General features: G+C 44.8%; 1 long non-coding RNA gene across 1 annotated transcript in view; it reads left to right on the top strand.

Annotated features, from left to right (window-relative positions):
* LOC144669370 (uncharacterized) overlaps nucleotides 1-2,724 on the top strand; it is a 97,065-nt gene extending 94,341 nt beyond the window's left edge. Inside the window, exon 4 of the long non-coding RNA XR_013573664.1 lies at nucleotides 2,518-2,724. This is a non-coding gene — a long non-coding RNA (uncharacterized LOC144669370). The remainder of the gene's footprint in view (nucleotides 1-2,517) is intronic.
* Nucleotides 2,725-18,399: the final 15,675 nt, after the last annotated feature.

Here is an 18,399-nt window from a genome sequence, read left to right as displayed (position 1 = left end):
TCATGTGACCATCAGGATGAAAGAAAGCCAGTTAGGTGGCTTTTCATCTCCTAGTTCCTATGCTGGACATGCCACAAACCATCTTCTAAGCCATCCGTAGCTCAATTCAATCTACACTTCCTGCATATCTGAGCACCTACCATCTTTACTGAATAAAGAAAATCTAAAGAAAGTCCTTTTTATAACTTAAGTAGTAACTAAGGAAGAAAATCAACTTCCGAACTTAAAAAATAGTAAAATATTGCTATCGTGATTATCTCCTTACTGGAACTATATAAGATCTGAGGGCGCAATGTAAAATATTATAGTGCAATATTAATTTATGCAGCATTTATAGGTAATTGACCAAAATATTCTGCTTAATTATCATTTTAAGTAGATCTAATCCCAATTTGTCGAAGCAGATTGTACCAAATGCTGGATAGGAGTTGGGCTGATGGCACTTCCAGTACAGTAGTAGCCAGGATGACAAGGTCCTGTAGGACTAGAGAGTCCATCGGAAGCACAATGCATACCTGTGAGGGAGATACACAAGAGCTTTAAAAAAAAACTGGTCAGCAATGGAGCAGTTATCAGAATGTCAAAAACTGAACTCAGCTTCAGTTTATTTATTACATGGCCACAATACTGTTGTGATTGTGATACTAGACTAGCAACCTTCAGCTGTGACTTCAAATCACACCAGGACAAATTAAGTTAATCTAATAAAAAATAACAATGAAAGCTACCATTTTCTTATGAAAGCTAACTGGTTCTTTGGGGAAGGGAAGGTGCCATGCCTAGGTTACCCCAGCATACACTATATGGTTGACTCTGAAATGCCCTTGGCCCATCACCACCACTTTCTCAGGGCAACTGACGACAGGCGTTAAAGGCACCCTTATCAGCATGGTCTACATCCTGAGAAAATTTTTTCATATAAATGGCTCCTGTGACATGATGTTTTATTACACTAATGGTGCTATATAAATTTGTTGTTGTTGATATTAAATATACATAAACCAAGATGCATTTATGCAAGGAAAAAAATCACATTGTACGACATTAAACATTTAGCATATTTGGTATGAAGTTTTCATTTGGTTTGTCTACAACTAGAGTATATATATATTTAGATCAAAAATATAATTGTTTTGACTTTTCCCAAGTCAAGCAAGATACTTTAAGTAAAATATATAACTTTTATAATCTTGTACTTTGTATAAATAGATGTCTTGATATTGTTTTGTATTTTACTCACAAGAACACATTTATATAATCTCAGCAATGTTAACATTAGATTTCCCTGTTTTCCAAAATTTTATAGGGCAGAATTTTGCCCTTGATGGTCGGGCGGGCAGCTGACTCCTGCCACTGAAACGGGGCCTGCCGCCATTTTGAGTGGGTGGGCCAATTAAGGCCCGCCCAGCGGCCTGCCCGACAGATGCGCTTCCTGTGCGTGGGGTGGAGGGATTCCCCATGTGTCAAAGTGCGCTCTTTCGCGCACTTAGTTTCATGTAGTTTCATGAATAATCTGGAACCCGCTGGGGCTCCTGGCCTGCCCGCCAGCCTTAAACTTGAACGGGCAGGGTCTTTAACAAGGTTAACTAGCCTGTCAATGGCCTTAATTGGCCATTGACAGTTCGGCGGGCGGACAGCTGATTTCGCTGCCCGCCCGCCTTTCTGAAGATTTAAAGGGACCGGGATGACGTTGGGGGTTCCTCCCGACGTCATCCCGCGTCATTTTCCCCTCGGCGAGCGGGCCCCGCCCCCAAATCGCCAAGGGGAAAATTCTGCAGATTATCTTTATTTTTAGAAAAGTTGCTTAAGCACTTACCTACCGTTATCTCAGAAGAACTTACTATGCTTAAGGTTACTCCCTTTCCAACAGTGAAATTGGATACAACACCCTTTTCACAACATACCCTGAAGTATATTACAACTCAAAGGTTTAGATTTTATACAGTACTCTTCATCATTTTTTTATTTCTGTCATATTAAATGTTGCTTCCTACCTGGTGAACAGGGCACACAACTTGACCCATTAGCTGCACCAGGCCGAGGACCAAATGTACCCTTTGCACAGGAACGCTCTGTGCCGAAAGAGGTGCCAGCTGGACAGAAGAAGCCTGGGGGGCACAGTTGAGGCAATTTCCCACCTGAACCTTAAATGACAAAGAAAATCGAGCAGTATAATAGTTAAGAGCAGGAGGAAAAGAGATGGCTTGGTGCTCTGAAATACTCTATGTTAACTGTATAATTCAATCAGATACGATTTTCCTTTTTAGTGCAATGGATGAGCCTTCTGGGGCCATTGAAGAGCTCATCTTGCCAAATGGTTTCATATTATCATGAAGAAAATTCTAGTTTTTATTATTAATTTTCTTTGATGGAATGAGGATCATGGATTACAGGCCATGGAAGATACAATTATAAATATGTTCCAATGATTTAGTTCAATACAAGGGCTTGACACAGCATCCTCCTTGAATAAGTCTCTCTATACAATCAATTACTTTGTGAACTTTCTCTCTACAGCAGCAGTCACGACAGGAAGACACTGCAATCAGATGACTCCAGACCCTTACTACTGGATCTTGCAGCATGTATAAAATCAGACTGGATACAAGACTCATGGTAATGGATGCAATGGGCAAATTGGAAAGCATGAAAAATGGATAGTGCCAATGCCACCAGTTGACATGTACTGACAGTGAGAGTCAGCCACTGAGCAGCAGTTGGAACTTAAAAGCAGGCGGTATTGGACTTGATTTTTCTCTAATCTGTCTTCCTTTTATTCTCCTGCCTAATGTCTGCCTGCCTAAATGTGTCTCATTCCTATTCTCGTAGCAAGTCAAGGAATGCATGTGGTGGTATAATTGAAGGGGATACATAATCAGAGACATATTCCAAAGTCATAAAGCTGGATTCAGGTTGACACGTGGATGACTGTAAGGGCATGAATCAAAGAGCATGGGAAACAAATAACTGCACCGCCATTTAGATTACAACAAAACCAAGCCTTGATGAACAACTATCCTCCATTTTCTTTCTCAAAGCAACTTACATGTCATGTAAATTAGAAACTGGGCAGAATATTATATTGACTTCCTCACCATTAGTGAACTGACAAAAGAAACCAGCTGGGCACAGGTCACATGATTCTTGGCCTTGCTTGGCTTGGTAAGTTCCTCCCTTGCATGGCAATGGAATGGAAGTTCCTCCAGGACAATAGAAGCTGAGTGGACAGACAAACAATACGGGGCGAGCTGAACTTTGACCTGGGGGGCAATAAAATCCTCCAGAGCAAGGACCATCAGGAACATCATTACCAGGCCCTTGCAAAAGAAAGTAATGCCATTTTAGAGAAATATTATTCAAACAAACCACACATTACAAATAATAGCCTTACCAGTAGACTTCACATCATTTGTGCAAATGACGGGAAACATAGCACTGATGCCATAATGGAGGGATGCACTGCAGCACTAATACACAGTTGCGTGTGAAGATATAAGAACCTTTCACCTACTCATCACTGCATTCCTGATCTTGGTCATGCGGCAATGGAGATGTGCTGACCAGAGAGGAAATGCTGAGTGAAGAACAGGTATGTTCCCATGAGGAGAGTGACATTTAAGGGGAGGGTAGTTATCAGGCTGCATTTCCCATTGTCTTATGGCCACTCAAACAGTAGTACATGTAGGGCAGAATTTTTTGTTCAGCATGCAGGTACAGGCCCCACACGCCGACACGTAAAACGACGTGCGGTGATGTCGGGCGTGTGTCCTGATGTCACCACGCGTCATTCCGATCTTTCGTTTGGCGGGCGCGCACCAGAGTCGGCTGCTTGCCCGCCGAACTGTCAAAGACCTGTTAAGGCCATTAATTAACCACTCAACCAATTTGACAGGATTGTCTGTCCAAAGTTAAGATTGGCGGGCAGGCGAAGAGCCCAGGCGGCCTTCGCATTTTTCATGAAACCTCATCCACGGGCAGGATGAGGCTTCTTGAAGGGTTTATTAAAATAATAAATATTTTTTAAACATTTCATAACATGCCCCAGCTCATGTGACACTGTCACATGAGGGGACATGTGTAAGTGATTTTTAACTTTCTTTATTTAAACTTTGAAACTGAACTTAATGCATGAAGGAGCACAGGCCCTGACTCTCCCTCTTTTCCCCGCCCGCACAGGTAGTGCTGATCACTACTGGGTGTGCGTCTTAATTGGCCCGCCCACTTAAAATGGCAGCGCAAAGCTGATCGCATGCAGCGATCGTCTCCGCACCTGCCCGCCCTCGACTGGCCCGCCCGACAGGGAGAAAATTCTCCCAATAAAATCCTGGAGCAAAAGACACACCTGCTCTCTTCAATACAAGACATTTATCAAAAGGCAGGAAGGAGGGGGCATGAGGTTTGATCTTCAGGGGCTGCCCTTTGCATGTCGGTGTGGGGTGGCCCATCGAACCCCGGCCTTTCTTCCGACCTGCATGCAGCCTTAAACCCAAAACCCCCCGCAGAGCTGCCTGACCTACCGACCCCCCTCCCTGCCCATGTCTCCAGGCTTACTGACTTTGGGGATCCATAGGCCTTCTTATTCCTCTTCTTGCAATCTTGGTAGCAGCCATTAATGCGTTCTTGGCACTGCTGGGACTGATGGAGCTGACGACCAATCCGATTCAGGGTGGGACTTCCTCCCAGTGATGGTAGGAAGCCCCACGTGGCCCTTGATAAGCCAACCCTCAGCACCTCATGGATGCGGATTAGGCCGGCTCCACGTGGATTTTGCTTCTTGGGGGGTTGGGAGGGGGTTAGTTGCAATGAGTCATCTGACCTACCCCTCCTCAATATTATTCAGTTCATTGTTTGTAAGGTATGGTTTGGAAAATATGATTATGTCAGGCTGTTGCTTTTCTCATCTGTGAGACAGCTCTCCCAATTTTGACACAAGTCCGCAGATGTTAGTCAGGATAACTTTTCAGGTTCGACCAGGCTCGGTTTGCCATTCTTGGGCAAAATTTTTAGCTCGACGGGTGGGAGTGTGTCTGACCCGCTCGAGCATAAAATGACGCATGTTGACGTCGGGCAAGCATCTGACATCAATGCTCAGTTGCATAATATTTCAGTCAGCGGGCGCGCGCCTGCCGACAATTAAAAGGTCTGTTAAGGCCATTAACGTATCAATTGACTGACATTTTTCGCTGCCCATTCAACCTAATGGTTGGCGGGCAGGTGAAAAGGCCAAGCGGCCGTTGCACTTTTTAGGAAACCTCATCCATGGGTGGGATGAGGTTGCCTAAAACAAATAAAAATAAAATAGAAAATTCAAAAATTAATTAATAACATGTCCCTGCTCATGTGACAGGGTCACATGAGGGGACATGTCTTATTACATTTTTCATTTCTTTATTAATTTATTTTTTAACATTCTTCATCTCCCTGAGGCAGCTCTGTGCCTCAGGGAGATTGTCAAGCACACACTCACGAAGTTCGCCCTCGCCCCGCTCGCCCCCTCCCCCCGCCCGCACACCCACTCACCCCCCCTCCCCCCGCCCGCACACCCACTCGCCCCCCCCTCCCCCCGCCCGCATACCCACTCACCCCCCCTCCCCCCGCCCGCACACCCACTCGCCCCCCCTCCCCCCGCCCGCACACCCACTCGCCCCCCCTCCCCCCGCCCGCACACCCACTCGCCCCCCCTCCCCCCGCCCGCACACCCACTCACCCCCCTCCCCCCGCCCGCACACCCACTCGCCCCCCCTCCCCCCGCCCGCACACCCACTCGCCCCCCCTCCCCCCGCCCGCATACCCACTCACCCCCCCTCCCCCCGCCCGCACACCCACTCACCCCCCTCCCCCCGCCCACCCACTCACCCCCCCTCCCCCCGCCCGCACACCCACTCGCCCCCCTCCCCCCGCCCGCACACCCACTCGCCCCCCCTCCCCCCGCCCGCACACCCACTCGCCCCCCCTCCCCCCGCCCGCACACCCACTCGCCCCCCCCTCCCCCTGCCCGCACAGGCAGCACTGAGCACTGCCGCTTGCACTTCATGCTGGGTGGGCCTTAATTGGCCCACCAATGTGAAATCGCCTTCCGGCCTCGATTGTGGGCGGCGGTCGGCTTCCTGACCGCCCCTGCTGAGCCCGCCCGACAAGGGCAAGATTGCCCTTCGTTTCTGATGTCTAGGTCGATGCTGGGCAGTCCAACCGGTTTCATTCCTTTTAAGCTTCGTAGCAGTTTGATGCAGCTGAGTGGCTTGCTAGGCCATTTTAGAGGGCAGTTTAGAGACACCACATTGCTGTGAGTCTGCAGTCACATGTAGGCCAGACTAGCTCAGGAAGGCAGATTTCCTTCCCTAAAGGGCCTTAGTGAACCAGATGGGTTTTTATGACAACCAAGAATGGTTTCATGGTCACCATTACTAGGGCTAGCTTTTAATTTGGGATTTATTAATTGAATTTAAATGTCACCAGCAGCCGTGGTGGGATTTGAACCTGTGTCCGCAGAGCATTAGTTTGGGCCTCACGAGTCTAATGACATCATCACTACCCCCATTATGAACACATTAAGGGTTCATTCACTAGTATTGCCAAAGCAAATTCTAAGCTTATCAATACATTTTCTCCCTTAGGCAGAATTGTTTGGGGTGCATTCATACTGCAATTTTAACATTGGTGCAAAGCACCTCCTAGTGTGTTAAAATCAACATTTCCACTGAGCTGTGCGGGAATCGGGAATGTACCATGTGAGGAACAAACAAGATACACCCAAGCAATGGTTCCTTCGTCAATCTTAAAGGATTTAGAAAGGACAGTGGTTACAATGCCAATTTATTTTTAAATTTGTACAATTTCTCAAACAACTGAAGTAATCTTATCTTTAATGGCTCTTTCACATTATTCTGCCTCATAACCAGGCCTACACACAACCTTTTACTGAGATCCAGGTTTAAGTGCAACATTGGACATTTTTACCATCACAATACTGTCCGCTGAGACAAGGCTGGCAGTCTGATTCTTTTCTGTTTCCAGTGCTGTTGCTGTAAGTACCAGGTAGACAAGTCACAGGAATAGCTGTACCATTTGGGCAGTAGAAACCAGCAGGGCAGATGTGTTGGTCAGGCTGAGCGGAGGCAGCATTGCAATAATATCCCGCAAAACATTCACCTACGACAAGTGGAGGAAATAATAATCATAAATAACACAACCCTCCCTTGCTCTTTACTCCAGAAACATAACTTTTCTACAACAAACCAGTTACTTCAAGCCAGAGTGCAAGAGAGCTATTCATTCACAAATCACTAGGGCGACATCAAGATGTGATTTAAGTAAAGTAAAAAACGTTCTTACAACAGCTAGACCAAGAAAGTATTAGAGAAGCACCAGAAAAAAAGAAACAGAAAATTAGTTAATTTACATTTGACTTAGAGGGAGACTTAAAGAATATCAGAAGAACTGATAGCTTTTCTGTTTAGATATATCACTTTTTTTTTACAATTACAGATGTTGCAAAAGCTGTGAAATTAGACAGGCACCTTCTGGTTCTGCTGTAATTTACATGGACTAGCCATATAAATACTGTGGCTACAAGAGCAGATCAGAGGCTAGAAATCGTGCTGTGAGTAACTCACCTCCTGACTCCCCAAAACCTGTCCACCACCTACAAGGCACAAGTCAGGAGTGTGATGGAATACTCCCCACTTGCCTGGATGAGTGCAACTCCCAGAACACTCAAGAAGCTTGACACTGTCCAGGACAAGGCAGGCCGCTTGATTGGCACCACATCCACAAATATTCGCTCCCTCCACCACCGATGCACAACAGCAGCAGTGTGTAACATCTACAAGACGCAATGTAGGAACTCACCAAGGCTCCTTCGACAGCACCTTCCAAACCCATGACCACTGCCATCTAGATGGACAAGGGCAGCAGAGAGATGGGAACACCACAACCTGGAAGTTCCCCTCCAAGTCACTCACCATCCTGACTTGGAAATATATTGCTGTTCCTTCATTGTCGCTGGGTCAAAATCCTGGAACTCCCTCCCTAACAGCACCATGGGTGTACCTACACCACATGAACTGCAGCGGCTCAAGAAGGCAGCTCGCCACCACCTTCTCAAGGGCAACAAGGGATGGGCAATAAATGCTGGCCCAGCCAGCGAAGCCCACATCCTGTGAATTAATATAAAAAAACCAGAAACACTAATAATCAGGTGTGCTGGCCCATCTACCCAATTCGCTAAGCAGCACTTTTCTTGATTAAGACTGTGTGTTGCATCAGGGCCTCGTAATATTTATCCTATAATGATCTTATATTTAAACAGATTGAATAATATGGTTAGCATTTCACTGTATGGATCTGGGTAGCCATTTCTTCTCAATGTCTTTACATTTTATCCCATAAATGAGTGACACTTCTACATGTAGTCCAGACTAATGATGAATGGAGCACCAAAGTGAAAAGAGATACATAGGAGTCAAATGTGCTGCCAAAGAAAAACATCACTGGTGCCTTTAAAATAGAAGTAACATAAGGCAAGATACTTATGTTAAGAGCTATTCCTTTGTGTAACCATTTTGGAGTCATGTTGATGTGCCTTATGGGAAAGCAAGCCCTGACAACTAGCTGCCTGTCACAATAAAATGCTGCTGACAAGTCCTTGCTCTTTCTTTTAACATTAAGCAGCTTAATAACACCATTTTGGGCAGGAGAACTTCATTCACTCTTTCTCGTAAGAGCTTCACAATATGGAGACATTTATTTTGCAAAGTGCTCATCTCCACTTTCCTACTTCATGGAAGAAAATAACATGAACATTTATTCACTCGTCGCTGCGCACACAATTTCCAGACTATGTACACAACGTACATATAAATGAAAATGGTGGCTTATTTCTAAGGTATATTTGTACAAATTTTGGAAAAAAGACTAAACCATGAAGGCTTCTTACCTGCAAAGGAGCCCGCTTGACAGTACTTGCCCACTGGGCAAGTATCACCAGTGATGCCATCTGTTGGATTCGGGTATATTGCTCCTCCGAGGCAATAAAAACCAGGAAAACAGGGACCAGAGGGTTCAACCAGACCTTCTTGGTTACAGAACTGGGCTGGTGGGCAAAGATCACACTCGGCTAGAATCAGAGGAAAGCATTCTTTTGAATACAATATTTTTTATTCCAGATTGTGCTTTTGCACACAAGAAAACACAGGAGAGGGTGCAGTTAAAGACAGCTGCAATAAGAAGAGATGTGGCACATGGTTGTCCCATTTGTTTAATTTTAGTGATTGAATACTCAGGACCACAGGACAGACTAATTTTAAAAATGCCTGCAGGGAGCAAACAACTATGGATAGATAATAGTGCCAAGTGTGAGATGTAGCACCTCTGGTGGGAAGCAGTGTTTACAGGGAGCACACTGAGAAATTGGAGGCATGCAGTCACGATGGATGGACATAGGCCGCATGCCCAAACGCCATCCCCCTTTGGGAATCACCTCAATGGACTTTACCCAGCTTCTGCTGATAAGTCCAACTTAACCTGACTCCAGCTGGCAGCTTAACACAACTCAACCAACATCTTCAGAAGAATGGAAAGGAGAAAATTGGCAAAGATTAATCTAGGTTAGATGTAACATCGCAATGTACTTTTCTTTCTTTAGTCAAGCACTTCATTTATTTGTTGCCCTGCCGGCCGCATGTGATGCTTGACTGACCTCAGTTTTCTGCAACAATACCAATTGTTTCTTCAGAGTGACTGGTTAGCTGAAGAGGAATAAGCATTTACCTGCTGAGGTTCGTCCTTCTTTGTTGCTGAAAGTTCCACGAGGACATTTGTACTGGGTAGCAAATTCTGTTCTCAGTGGGCAGAAGTGCCCAGGTGGACATCGCAGAGGGACTTCCACTCCCCTGTTCTCCATCTCAGATGTGTAGCAATAGCTTCCAGCAGGGCAAGGATTGCAGTCAGGCTGGCCTTTCAGTGCTTGATAGAAACCTATTGATCACAAAAATTGTTGCTAGTATTACTAGCCAGGAAAAAAAAACTCTTAAGAAAGAATCTCTGTTGTGTTGCTCAACAAAAATGCTGATGTGGGATAAAGGGAACCCAGCTAATTCTCATGGTTTCGGATATTTACCCTGGGAGTTAAGGTGACCAAATAATTCTGGCAGCACACCCGAGAGTCAAGACTGCTACCGAGAAAGGCAAGGGCAGCAGGCACAGGAGAACATCACCACCTCGAGATCCCCTCCAAATCACATAGCATCCCAACTTGGACATACATCGGCATTCCTCCACTGTCACTGGATCAAAGTCCTGGAACTTCCCACCAAACAGTACTGCGGAAGTACCTTCACCACATGTTCTGTGTAAACAGGGGGCGGAATCGTCCCAGATTTGCACCAAGTGTGACTGCAGGCGGGAACAAATTCATTTCATCCGCCGGCCGCAATGGTGAGTTTTCAAGCCGTATCATCCCCTTCCCGCCTCATTAATTATGCAGCCACAGGAAATATGCCGTCTCGCTGGCGGGCGGCCTCTGATTTGCCCACCACGCCGTTACCTCGCCGCTTCTTCATGCAGGGCGCCATATTTAAACTGCAGCCGCGTGCGCACTTCTTAGTGCTTGTAGCCCAGGATTGCTCTCAGACATGGTCCCAAAAGAAGAGAGCAGCCTCTCCTGATTCAGTGGCACATCCCTGGGACACCTTCTAGATGCTGCAGAGGCCAGCCACGATGTCCTCTATCCTGCTCTGGCTGCAGGAGGCTCATCAGTCTCACCACTCTGTCTTAGGAGGCAGTAGCAGAGATGGTCAGTGCCAATGTTGCACACAAGAGATCGGCCATCCTGTGCAGAAAATGGATGAATGATCTCATCTGTGCCACCAGGGTAGGGCAACCATCTCATCACTCTAAACTCACCCACTCACAAGGCCATCAGACATTCACTGGCATCTCACTCACTGCCAGCTCAAGGGACATCACCACTCACTCTCTCACAGACATCCTCACATCGCCATCTGGCCTCATCACCTCTGGAGACTGCCTCCTCAGCCCTCACCGTCTTGAGGTCACTTGCATAGGTCAACTTGTGTCCCCACACACACCCTGGGTTACTCTCCTTCCCCAGTACAACCTTCTTCCTGCAGCATCTTCCTTTGCCTGAGGCCATTTCTCCTCCTTCCCCCAGCAAGCCCGAGCCCTGCAGCTGTTGAAAAGCCACCCCAGACTTATGTCTGGTCTGGTAGGTAGAGACCTGCCCGTGAGCCCCCCTAAAAGTGATGTGGTGCTGCCTGCGAAGCCTGGCACTGATGACCGTGAGTGCTGCCCGAAGCAATGTAGGCAAACAAACCTCAAAGTCCCGAGTGAAGTGCAGCTCGCCAACAGGGCTTATAATGAGGTGTTAAAGTATTAAAATTAGGTTCCTAATGTGCAGCAGCGGGAAATGCAGCCCGCCATTGACAGGTGGAGCAAACTGGTTTCACGATGGCATGAAACTGATTTTTGGCCATCTTGCCATATTGTCCTCCCCTGTCCACCATGACATCTGATGCCAACAGGGTTGGAAAATTATGGCCAGGGTAAATACTGAAAGATTATCTTTACTTGTAGAGAACTGGGAACAAGGGGCTTAAATTTAGGATATAAAACTAGAAGCCTAAAGTGGGGAGAGGGTCAGAAGAATTCTTTTCATGGAAAGGCATTTCAACATACTGAATGCATTTCCATCAGCTGTCTTTGAAGTTAAGCCAATTAAGACATTTTGGAGAAGTATTCAAGACAGGGTACTGAAAGAAAGTGAAAGAAAGTTGGATGACAGTAGGTGCTAGCAAAGGAAAAATGGGCCAAATAGTCCTAAACCAATTGTAGATCACCTAGATCACCTGGCTGCAGCAAAGAAGAAAATCAGGCAGAACGAGCATCTGTCTTTTAGGAAATGCATTTGATTTTCCATCTTTTGGTGGACCTTTGTACAGATGTGGACTCCTCCCTACTGGATTGTTCTGCATTCGCTGTGTCCAGATGTTCCAATACAATTGGGCATAGGATCAGGAAAATCTTCCTATGACTCCATTGATGAAACAGAAAGATTGCTTGACATCATGGATCTAATTAATTAGCATTGATGAGTTTGGTTACCTCCAAAAGGCACACACTGGATACCTCATCTTGGGAGCGGAAAAACAGACAATCTGCCACTGTCTGCCATCAAGCCATGATTGAAGACATAGCTAACTCTATTGACCAGACAAAGAAGGATGGAGAAAGGGGTAGAAATGATAACTCAGGGGAGAAGAGCAAATGCAGAAATTGAAATCAAAAATAGATTAAATTTGTAAAATTCACAATTACTACATTACTGAATAGGTTTTTAAAAGAAGCACTTTACCTCTTGGACAGGGTTCGGGACTGGGACTTCCTGCTGGACACCTCGACCCAGCAGGACATAAAAAGTTTGTTGAGGTGGGAGAACTCTGGCCTTCTGGGCAGTAGTAACCAGATAAACAGAGACCTGTCGTGTGAAGCAGCTCAATGCCTTCGCAGAAGAATCCTAACAAAAGACAACCATCAGTATCCATTTCATGCAAATAGCAAAAATCTTTAGCAAATGATATGTTAAGCAGAATCAAAGAATCATAAAATGGTTACAGCACAGAAGGAGGCCATTCAGCCTATCATGTCATTGCTCGAGCACGACAAGCTAGAGCACCTGCAAGAGCAACACAACTAGTCCCATTCCCTCACCTTTTCTCCATAGCCCTGTAAATATGTTCGCTTCAGACGCAGCAGATACTTGCGGCAACCATTGTTAACTGAGTTAATGTTAAATTATGTTTAAGTATAAGTATATAAAGTATGTTTAGCACAAACAGATTGTTGCAAGCTGGTGAATTATTTTGAAGTAGCCAATATCCATTTTAAATGCACATAAAACAACTCGAGAGATGAGTACTGTTTTTATACCTGGTGTACAAGGCAGGCAATTTTCGGGCGCCTTGTTCCTGGGGGTACTGGAGTATGTTCCTTCGGGACATGGCTTGGGGGATGGTGATCCCTCAGGGCAATAATGCCCAGCAATACACCTGAAAGGGTCTGGGGCACGCTCAGCACTGCCAACTGGACAATAATATCCTGCATCACAAGGACCTAGGATACAATGAAAAATAGCAAATAATGTTTATTCTTTTGGATCCGAAGGGGTTTTCTAATATTATAGCCTCACTGAACTGTAGTGATTCTCTTTGATAACTTTTAATGGTCAACTGGCTATTAAAAAAAAAATCAAAAATATGTTGATTTTGTTGCTAAATGTACAACATCATAAAATATAATCATGATTTAACTTCACACGACAGTAAAGATTCTCAGTGTGATGAAATTGTAAGCCGTTCTTTATAAACAAGTTTAACATTTCATCAAACATGGCAAACAGAGCAATGACACCATATGCTATATATTTGAATTAATCTGAGTTATTCCAATAACAATAGAAATACAGTTAAAATAGCCCCATAAAGGAATATCCTGGTAGTTTGGATGGCAATTGTTGTGTTAGGAATCCTCCTTGCATTCAATATGATAGGAATGACAGCAGAGTTTTGGGAAGACACTACTCCAGGAATCTTCTCAAAACTTCCTCAAAGAATGGCAATAGCTTTTTAACCCAAAATCCAAATCCAATTTTAAAATTCTGGTTCCTCAATTACCAACTTGCATTTCTACAAAGTGCTTCACATATAGGCAGTTCTTGTTATTCAGCAATAACCTTTTGCAAGGCTTTGGAAAGAGAGACTGTCTTGAAGATACAACTGCACTAAGAGAACATATGGGTTGACGGTGGTTTGTCAGGAGAGGATGTGACAGTAACAGTTTAAAGAGAGGTTGAAAGTCTGGCAGAAGATACAATCACAGTGACATCAGTGAGCATGGAGAAATTGGCTAGCAAGGAGCTGGGGGTGGGGCAAAAAAGGAATCAAGGGGGTTTCATATGAGTTATGAGTGCCTTGAGAGTTAAGTGGAGTGGGGGTTGGGTGACAATGTGCAGTGTATGGGCTGACTGAGGGTTTGTTGAGCACGTTCTCTCTCTTTCTCTCGGAGAGAGAGCACTGAGCTGAGGGGACAGGGAGCAGATAGGTCAGCGGAGGAAATAGTAGCTATGCTGTCATGGAGTCATTATGGCACAGAACAAGGCCGCTTGGTCCACAGAATCCATGTTTTCTCTCTGTAGAGCCAGCCTATGTGGATGGCCTCAGTGTTGGGCCTAATGAAGTCCTCATGTTAAGTACCTGAAGTGGAGATGGAGCATGTGTTGCAGGGAGGTCAGAGACGTGTTGGAGGAGAGGAGTCTGGAGTTGTCCTTACACCCCAAGATGACCTTGATGAGAGTGCATGTGGCTGGGAAAGGGAGTAATTATACAAGCTACATCTGGCGGTGGACAGCCAAGCTGCACAATTTCTAGGAACATCCAAATTTGATGCCATGGAGACGGCTATTACGAAGTGCAGTGGAAGATCATCTGGAAAAATATAAAGGTGTCAAGGGTGGAGGTGTTTGATGGGTTGCGGACCCAATTTCAATTCAATTTAGAAAGATCCCATCAAAAGACTGACTACATTTTAATTGACTACGTTTTAATTTGTCAAAATTACCATGCTGTCTTCCAACTTGAGACACATTTCTCAGTAACATGACTTGGAGGGATACATTTTTTTATTTATTCATGGGATGTGGGCTTCGCTGGCTGAGCCAGCATTTATTGCCCATCCCTAGTTGCCCTTGAGAAGGTGGTGGTGAGCTGCCTTCTTGAACCGCTGCAGTCCATGCGGTGTAGGTACACCCACAGTGCTGTTAGGAAGGGAGTTCCAGGATTTTGACCCATGGAAAGCTTGACTAAAATGTAACGATAATCCTACTGTGCTAGTGGCTTAAATGACTAAGAGTCATAGGCATCCATTTCCCCGATGGTCTAGGCAGCTATGTATCCAATGAGGTGACATCTATGGTGATCTAGCGATGCTCTGCCTGCCAACTTTCCTCATTTGCTGTTAATTTTGTATTCTTATTTACTAATCTGAAACTCAAGGGTCCAAACCTCAATTTGGAGAAGTGTGAAAGCTTATCTCCTACCATGGAGCAGTGAATGAATGGTTTGTGAGAAAGGAGTGTTATTAAACATAAAGGAAAACCAAATACCCAGCATTAACTGAGGAAAAATGCTCATCCACTGCTAAATGTGGAGATGACCTGTAACGAAATGGTCTGTCCTGAAATTTCACCTCAGAACAAATCATAGGAAGATCAAACCTGTTGGTTCACCAAGCTCATACTGATCACAGTAGCATCCTGCTATACAGGTCTGAGGAAGAGATGATCCCTCTGGGCAGAAAAACCCAGGTGAACAACGATTTCCTGGGGAAACATCTTCTGGGCCAGCACACTCTGAACTTTCTGAGAATTCACCTGGAAAGAGATATGATTTTAGAAAAAAAAAAAGTGAATTTTTAACTGCAGCTTTTGAGAAACACTATGAAAGTAGTTTAAAATTCTTTTCAGTTCTTTTGAAAAATTTTATTCCTCAGAATGCAAACAACGCTAGCAAAGCCGTCACCCCTTCACAGTTGCCCTGAGATTGTGGTGGTTAGCTTTCTGCTTGAACTGATCGGGTCCTTGGAGTTATAGTGTCCCCACAATACTTTTACGTCGGAAATTCCGGGATATTTGTACAATGACATTGAAGGAACGTAGACATGTATTCAAGTGAGGATAGGATTGAATCTTACCTATGTCGAGTGGGCTGGGTGGGAGAGGGTGGGGGCAGGCGGGAGCTGATCGCTGCCCATGATCGGCTGTGTGCCGCCATTTTACGTGGGCGGGCCAATTAAGACCCGCCCATGTAATGCGTGGCTGGGGGAGGAGGGAGAAAGAGCACAGCAATCTCCCTGAGCCAGCTCCGTGCCTCAGGGAGATTAAGCTCATAATAAAACTTTTGAATAAACGAAGTAAAAAATTATTTAAACATGTCCCATCGTGTGACATATGAGCTGGGACATGTTTGTGAATTTTGCAAAATTTAATTCATTATTTTGTAAAACCTTCAGGAAGCCTCATCCCGTCTATGGATGAGGTTTCCTGAAAAACGCGAAGGCCGCTTGGGCTCTTTGCCTGCCCACCAACCTTAAGGTTGGATGGGCAGCGTGGTTATCTACTTTAATTGCTTTTTTAATGGCCTTAATAGGCCGTTGACAGTTCGGTGGGCATGCAGCCGCCTTCAGCGCGTGCCCGCCAAACGAAATATTGAAACGACGCACGATGACGTCAGGATGCCTGATGTCATCGCGCGTCATTTTACGTGTTAGTGTGTCGGAGCTGATGGAGTTTTCACTAGGTCTTGGCTCAATGGTAACATTGAAGCATCAGAGTCAGAAGGTTGTGGATTCAAGCCCCATTCCAGAGACTTTGCATAATCTAGGTTGGCACTTCAGTCAGTACGGAGGAAGTGCAGCACTGTTAGAGTGCGGCAGTGTTAAAAGTGTGGCACTGTCTTTCAAATGGGCCATTAAACTGAGACCCCATCTGCTCTTTCAGGTAGATGCAAAAAAAAAAATAATGGTACAATCCAAAGTAGAGCAGGGGAGTTCTCCCTGATTAACACTCATCCTTCAACAAACACCTAAAGCAGATGATCTGATCATTTCTGTCATACAAAGTGGCTGCCATGTTTTCTACATTAAAACAGTGATTTCATTTTAAAAAGTACACCATTGGCTGTACTCTGGGATATGCTAAGATCACAAAAGGTGCTTCATAAATGCAAGTTCTTTCTTTCTTCTTCCTAGGCAGTAGAAGTAGGAAGGAAGTGAGATGTTATTGAAATACTTTGATGAGTTGCTGCAGCATATATATACATATAAATACATTCTGCAGCAGTGTGGCAGGGATGGAGTGGGTGATGGATGTTGAATCTAATGACAGGGGCACCAATTAAGCATACTGCTTTGTCATGGATGGTGCTGAGCCACTCATGTATTGTTGCGGCTGCATCCCTTTAGGCAAGTGAGTAGTATTCCCTCACACTCCTGGCTTGAGTCTTTATGGGATTAGGAGGTTAACCACAGGTTGGAGAAACCCAGCCTCTGCCCTGCTCTTGCATGGCTACACAAGTTCAGTTTCTGGTCAATGGTTGCACCCCAAGATGTTGTTGGTGGGGGGAATTCAATGATATCAGTGCCATTGAAAGTCAGTGGGAGATGACTGAGTTTTGTTTGTTTGAGATGGTCATTTGCTTTCTGCATATAAATGTAATCTGTCATGTGGCAGCACACCTGGATGTTAGTAACATCATGCTATGACCTGGCATGGGCTACTTCATAATTGCAGGAACAATGAATGGAGTTGGACATTGTGGAAGCATTAACAAAGACTAGTGAACAGTTCTCACTCCTGATTTTAAAACTTAAGGGAAGTTATCAATGTACTAGTTGAAGATTGTCAAACTCAAGATCATTCTGAGGAACTCCTGCTGTCATGTGCTTCTGGCTGTTGTGACTGACTTTCAACAACAGCCACAACATCTTTCTTTGTGCCTATATGATTCCAACCACTGAGGCTTTTTCCTTATTTCCCCCACATTGACTTTAGTTTGGTAAGGTCTCCTTGGCATCATACTCAGCCGAAAACTATCCAACTAGCATTCAGCTCTTAGGGCCATATCTGGACTAAGGTTGTGTTGAGGTGGGAACGGAAAAGGCCTGGTAGAATTCAAGACCAGTGAGCAGTAGGTAGATGTCACTCAATGCACTATTGCTAAATCTTTCCATCACTTTACTGATAACTGGGAGGACACTGAAGGTTTATAGGGAAGTTATCAATTTAGGAGGGTTAGATTAATCTTCTGTTTGTAGAAAGTACACACCTAAGTAATGAGGATGTCCAGGTTAATGATTTGATCAAATCAATGATTTGATTTTGGGTCAATTCACATATATTTCTTGCTTATTATGAAAATTTCATTTTGTAACAATCTGTAGATCTGCAAACCCTTTTCACTTTGAACAAGAAGTAAATATTCCATGATAATTTGCGATCTCTGGCACCCACATACCTGGAGGCAGGGGTTTGCTTGTGATTGAACCTCCTGTACAATACCAGCCTTTAGAGCAGTTCCCACTGGGCATACTCAAACCACTCCCTTCACAAAACTGACCTAAAAAGTTACAATGGTTTGAAAAAAAAATCAGAACATATTTCGATAATATTTGATTCTATTTTTCATTAGATAAAACTTGAGAGAGGATATTTTGCTAATGCCACTGTTGTGTACTCCCACATAGCCAACACTATCAGATGTGTGCTGCTTTTGATTGTGCATTCATTTTTCCTTGCAGTATTTCCCCTTTTATCTGATAAATGACCTGAGA

Source organism: Cetorhinus maximus, chromosome 2 (assembly GCF_964194155.1).
Source record: "Cetorhinus maximus chromosome 2, sCetMax3.hap1.1, whole genome shotgun sequence".
NCBI lineage: Eukaryota > Metazoa > Chordata > Chondrichthyes > Lamniformes > Cetorhinidae > Cetorhinus > Cetorhinus maximus.
The sequence above is the reverse complement of the archived record's forward strand: the minus strand, read 5'-3'. Positions and strand labels throughout refer to the sequence as shown.